Source organism: Sorex fumeus, unplaced genomic scaffold, assembly GCF_029834395.1.
Source record: "Sorex fumeus unplaced genomic scaffold, SorFum_2.1 ptg000006l, whole genome shotgun sequence".
Taxonomy (NCBI): Eukaryota; Metazoa; Chordata; class Mammalia; order Eulipotyphla; family Soricidae; genus Sorex; species Sorex fumeus.
In genome coordinates this window covers 45,197,793-45,204,138 of record NW_026606063.1, presented here as the reverse complement: position 1 = coordinate 45,204,138, position 6,346 = coordinate 45,197,793, and the positions used below count along the sequence as shown (strand labels likewise).

The following is a 6,346-nucleotide window of genomic DNA, read 5'->3' as shown; positions in this document are numbered from 1 at the left end:
ACATGGATATCACTCATCCCAAGCCACTCATTAAATGTCTCATGCACTACATCAGAAAAAATGTGAAGGATAATCCTGGCCATGATTTAGTAAACTGCTACTATATGCCTAGGACTGTTTCATCAATGCTAAGGAAGTAACTGCGTTTTTCATCTTTAGGACCTGCCATGCACAGGAAGATACTCAAATGAACATTTTATCAGTAGCAAATGATCTTGTTGCTATTTCATGGCAGTTGTTTTCCTTAATCCCATTTTATAATCACTAATAAAAAATCTTGAAGAGTCCAAACCACATACACAGGGTCCACCTAAAGAATGATGGAGTGAACACTTCAACCCAAGATTGTTGATTTAAAACCAAAGACTCAGATCTCCTTGGATGTTGAGATGTTCTGAAAATTCTCAGTTTCCTACTATCTTGAATGATCCCTTCGTCTAACTAAATTTAAAATTCCTTATAAAGGAAGGGAAGGAGAAAGTGAGGGAGCATGTGTGTGAAGTGGGGCAGTAAGAGGGTGCTATGGACTCATGATATGGGGCCCTAAGATCATTATTAGATTAAAATACATCTTCTTTACCATATCCAAGGTTAAAACACTTGGAAAAACCTTTCCCTACAGGGGATAGAGAGAGATTTATATGAGAAAAAACTAGGAATTAACCTCTATACCAACACAATTGCTCTCCCATTAGCCCTATGTGGAAAGAGAGGGAAGGAATACTTACGGTTTTTAACCATGACAAGCACTTTTCTTCTCTCTTTCTCTCTTTGGCTCCTCTTTCTTTCTCTCTCCCCTTTTGGGCATTATGGTTTGCGATACAGATACTGAGAGGCTATCATGCTGACCCTTTACCCAATTTCAGCACACACCTCCCATCCAGAACCATCCCTTCCAACTATCATTGTCATAATGGTCCCTTTTTGATCATAGCTGCCATATCCCCCAGCCCTTGAGGCAGGCTTTCAACAGTGGATCTTCCAACCTGGCTCTCTCATCTACTGTCTTTGAATGTTAGTCTCATTCAATGGTTTGGTATTTTTTTGCTGTTGTTCCCTTTCCATGCCAGCACCAGTTGTCCTTATACTTTTTGATGAGTGCCAATCTCTGTGAAGCAAGGTGATGTCTCAATGTTGTTTTGGTTTGCATCTCCCTGATGTAGAGCATTTTTTTCTGTACAATGTTTTGGGCAGTATTGCCATTTTGCCTATGTTAATCTTTCAACCTATGAGTAAAGGATGCACCTCCATTTCTTTCTGTCCTGTTTCATTTCCTGAGGTAGTGTTACATAATTTTCTTTGTAAAGGTTCTTTGCCCCCTTAGGAAAAATACAACTAAGCCATTTGTATTTCTTAGTTGATGAAGTTTCTGTTTGTTTATTCTCCCCATTTGTTGATGGGATTGGAGGTTTTCTTCTTATAAAATTCTATTAGTTCCTTATATATCTTGGATAGTAACCCTTTTTTGATGGGTACTGGAAAAACAATCTTTCCCATTCTGTGGGCTGAATCTATATCTTCATTTTTTCATTCATTCATCATCCTGTTATTCGTCGATTGCCTCGAGCAGGCCCCAGTAACGTCTCTTTCATCCTAGCCCTGAGATTATATTCAAGGCTCTTTAGGAGAATGAGACCCATCATTGTTACTGGTATTTGGCATATTTGGTATGCCATGGAGAGTTTGCCAGACTCTGCCCTGTGGGCAGGCTACATTCGATAGCCTGCAAGTTTGTCCAAAGTAGGAATGAGATAATAAGATGTCATAAAAAGATTTTAATCTATATCTTGGTCACCATTTATTTTGAGGTGCAGAAATTCCTTAGGTTAATAAAGTCCAATTTTTAAAACTTTTTATTTATTTTTATTTTTTTGAATAAAAAATTTGATGCTCATTGTATTCCTGGAGCAAGCAGACACATTGGGTTACACTAGCACCTGACAGGGATGAATGGAGATGTTACTGGTGCCCACTCTGGCAAATCGATGAGCAATGGGATGACAAGTGATACAAGTGATACAAGTGATTTTTATTTTTTAATTGAGTCACCGTGAGAAAGCTGTTCATGATTCAGTTGCAATCATACAGTGATTCAACATCCCTCCACCAGTGTCAATTAATGACCCCAGTTTCCCTCCTGCCCCCTCTCCTCTTCCTGCCTCTATGACAGGCACCTTCCCCCTCTTTCTCCTTTTTGGCATTATGGTTTACAATATAGATACTGTGAGGTTATCATATTTGTTCTTTTACCTGCTTTCAGCACACAGTTCTTATATATTTGTCATAATGGTCCCTTCTCTATCCCAATTACCTTCTGTCTCAGCGCTTGAGGCAGGCTTCCAATCATTAGTCCCATTGGTTTATCTTTGCTTCCTCTTTCTTGGTAAGTGATGTTTCATCTTTAAAGATGTCTTTAGCTTCAATGTCATGAAGGGTTTCTGCTTACCTTTTCCTCCATGTACCTTATGAATTCAGGTCTGATATTGAGGTCTTTAATCCATTTTGATCTAACTTTTGAGCCTGGTGTTAGAAAGATGTCTGAGTTCATTTTTTTTTTTGCATGCAGCTGTCTAGTTTTCCCAGCACCGCTTGTTGAAGAGGCTTTCCTTGCTCCACTTAATATTTCTTGCTCCTTTGTCAAAAATTAAATGATCATATATTTGAGAATCTGTGTCAGTTCATTCAACTTCATTCCATTGGTATGTGGTTCTGTCTCTATTCCAATGTCATGCTGTTTTAATTACTACTGCTTAGTAGTACAGTTTGAAGTTGGGGAAGGTGATAACTACCATTTTCTTTTTCTCAAGAATTGCTTTAAATTATCCATGGGGGTTTATTGTTCCATATGAATTTAGAGAGTGTTTTGCCTATTTCTTTAAAAAATATCTTGCCAATGACATAATGACAAAAAAAAGAAAAAGAAAAATGTCCTGGGTATTTTTATAGAGACTTCAGTGAATCTGTACAATGTTTTGGGCAGTATTGCCATTTTGCCTATGTTAATCTTTCAACCCATGAGTAAAGGATGCACCTCCATTTCTTTCTGTCCTGTTTTATTTCCTGAAGTAGTGTTACATAGTTTTCTTTGTAAACGTTCTTTGCCCCTTTAGTTAAGCTGATTCAGAGATCCTTGATTTTTCTGAGGCACAGTTGTGAACAGGATTAGTTTATTTTAATATCTCTTTCTTCTCTTCCATTTTTTTTGTACAGAGGAAATCTATGGAGCATTGACTGAGGTATTGATTTTGTAACCTGACACTTTACTATACAAGTTGTTTCTAGGAGCTTTTTATGTAGTCTTTAGGATTTTCTAAGTATAATATCATATCTACAAATAGTGATAGCTTGACTTCTTCCTTTTCTATATAAATACTATTGATATATTTTCTTGCCTAACTGCTATGGCAAGTACTTCCAGTACTCTATTGAATAGAAGTTGCAAGAGTGGACAATCTTGTAATCCCTGATCTTAGAGGGAAGTCTTTTAGTTTTTCCCCATTGAGATTGATGCTCGCTGTGGGCTTGTGATAAATGGCATTGACTATACTGAGGAAAGTTCTTTCAACTTCCATTTTGTTGATAGTTTTATCATAAATGGATGTTGGATCTTGTCAAATATTTTTCCTACATCTATTGGTATGATCATATGGTTTTATCTTTTTTTTTATTCATATGATGTATTATGTTGATTCACTTGCGAGTGTTAAGTCATCCTTGCATCCTGGGATGAATCCTACTTGGTCATGGTGTATCATCTTTTTATTGGGTCTTTGGGTTCTATTTGCTAGTATTTTGTTGAGAATCTTTGCATATGTCTTCATCAGGAATATAAGACAGTTTTTCTCTTTTTTCGTGGTTTCTCTGTTTTGCTTTGGGGATTAGGGTGTTAATTACCTCATAGAAACTGAAAGTGTTTCTGTTTCTTCAATTTCCTGGAAAAGCTTGAACAGGATTGGAAGTAGGTCCTCTATTTGGAAGAATTTACTAGTGAATCCATCTGTGTCATGGCTTTTGTTTTTGTGGAGACTTTTGACTACTATTTAAATTTCCATGATAGTAATAGGTCTGTTCAGGTCTTCCAGATCTTCTGGGTGAGTCTTGGGAGGTTATAGGAATTCAGAAATTTTTCCATTTCTTTGTGGTTCTCTTGTTTCATGGCATAAAGATTCTCAAAGTAATATCTAATGATCCTTAGAATTTCTGTGGTTTCTGTTATGATGTCCCCTCTTTAATTTATTTTTCTGTTTACTAGGATTCATTCTCTCTCTTTCTTTGTCAGTTTTGCTAGTGATTTATCGATCACTTTATTTTTTCCAAGAACCAGCTCTTGGTTTCATTGATATTTGGATTATTTTTTTGTCTCCAAACTTGTTATTTTCTACTCTAGGTTTTATTCTTTTCTTCCTCCTGCCTTGTTTGGGCTTCTTTTGTTGGTTATTTTCCAAGATCTGTGAGGTTAAATTACTTATGTGGGCTTACTCTTCCTTCCTGAGAAATGCTTGAAGAACTATAAACTTTTCTCTTAACACTGTTTTTGTCATGCCCCATAAGTTCTAGAACTCATGTCTTCATTCTCAATTTTTTCTAGGAATCTCTTGATTTCCTCAATAAACCACTGGTATTTCAGTAGTGAGCTGTTTAATTTCCAGGTGTTTAATTTGCTTCTCCATGTCTATGTGTGATTCACTTCTATTTTCAACACATCATGGTCTGAAAAGATCATTGACACAATTTTTATCCTTTTAATTTTATGGAGGTATGTTTTGGGGGCCTTCATGTAGTCTATCTTGCAGAATGTCCCATGTGTACTGGAGAAAAATGTGTATCCAGCTTTTTTTGGGGGGGAAAGCTGTCCTTTGTATGTGAAGTATCCTACATATATCTATTAAACCCCTCTTTGCCATTTCTTCCCTCAAATAAAGTTTGGCCTTGCTGACCTTTAGTCTGGTTGATCTATCAAGAGGTGATAAAGTGTTATTGAAATCTTCAACTATTATTGTGTTGCAATCAATGTCTTCAATTCTATGAGCAGTTGTTTTAAGTATTTTCCTGATTACTCATTAGGTGCATATACATTTAGGAGTGTGAGTTCTTCCTGATGTTCAGATTCCTTGATCATTAAGAAATGACCTTCGGTGTCTCTTATAATCCTCTTCAGTCTGAATTCTATGTGATCTGCTACTGGCATGCCACTCCAGCTTTTTTGAGGGAGTTTATTGCTTTTAGAATTGTTTTCCAGCCTTTGACTTTGAGTTTGTGTTTACTCTTACTGTTCAGATGTATTACTTGCAGGCAGCAGAATATTGGGTTCAATTTTTTAAAAGACACTCTGTGCCTTTTAATTAGTGCATTTAGCCCATTGACATTGAGGGAGATTATTGTTATAGGGTTTTGTCCTGTATTTCTGCAAGATTTTGGTATATTTGAGGGGATTGTCTTAAAGTAGCCTGCTTAGTTTTTTCTGTAACCATGGTTTTGAGTTTAGAAGTCCCTGAGCTGTTGTTTGTCTGTGAAGCTGTGTATTGTTCCTTCAAGTATGAATGAAAGTCTAGTTGGGTAAAGCATTCTTTGTAAGGTGTTCATTTCATTGAGTTTTTTTTTCACTGAATACCCCCACTGTCTTTGGGACCAGAGAATTTTGTCAGATAAGTTGGCTGTAAATCTTAAGGATGCTCCTTTATAAACAATTTCCTTCTTTGATTTTGCTACCTTCAGTACTGCTCTCTCTCTCTCTCTCTCTCTCTCTCCCTCTCTCTCTCTCTCCCTCTCTCTCTCAAAATATGCAATACTACACAAATTTGTGTGTCATCCTTGCACAGGGGCCATGATAATCCTTCTGAATTATTCCAATTTTAGTTTATATGCTGCCAAATCAATCACAATTCTAATTTTTTTATTAAAACATTTAATTAGAGAAACATACCCAGCAGTGTGTAAGAGGTGCTCATACGCAAGGCCTTTAACTCCTGTTCTAAAAGCACAAGCTGAGGTTCAAAGAAGTTAAGTAGCTTGACTAGAATCACCAAAATAGTACAGTAGTGTGTAGATTCAACTATGACTCATTTCATTTCAGAACTACATTATTGCACTGCACTGATTAAATAAGATAATGTATATATTGGGAGTGCCTTCCCAAGCATTACACCTAATGGTATGGAGGGCAAGCGAATTATAGCAGGGCTTATTAAGCTTTTTCTACTCAAAACTCCCTTCTGTCTGAGAAATGCATCACAGGTGAGCACTGCCAGAAACACCTCAGATTTATTATGTGGTTAATGTTGAATTAACTTTTGTTCACTGGGTATTCAAAAATCTTTCCAAAGCCTTGTGATCTCCATATTTAGTT

The 6,346-nt window shown here is 36.6% G+C and overlaps 1 non-coding gene across 1 annotated transcript; it reads right to left on the bottom strand.

Annotated features, from left to right (window-relative positions):
- Window positions 1–5,774: 5,774 nt before the first annotated feature.
- Window positions 5,775–5,880, bottom strand: LOC130038107 (U6 spliceosomal RNA). The gene has a single exon (XR_008794599.1). It is a non-coding gene; the product is annotated as a U6 spliceosomal RNA (small nuclear RNA).
- Window positions 5,881–6,346: the final 466 nt, after the last annotated feature.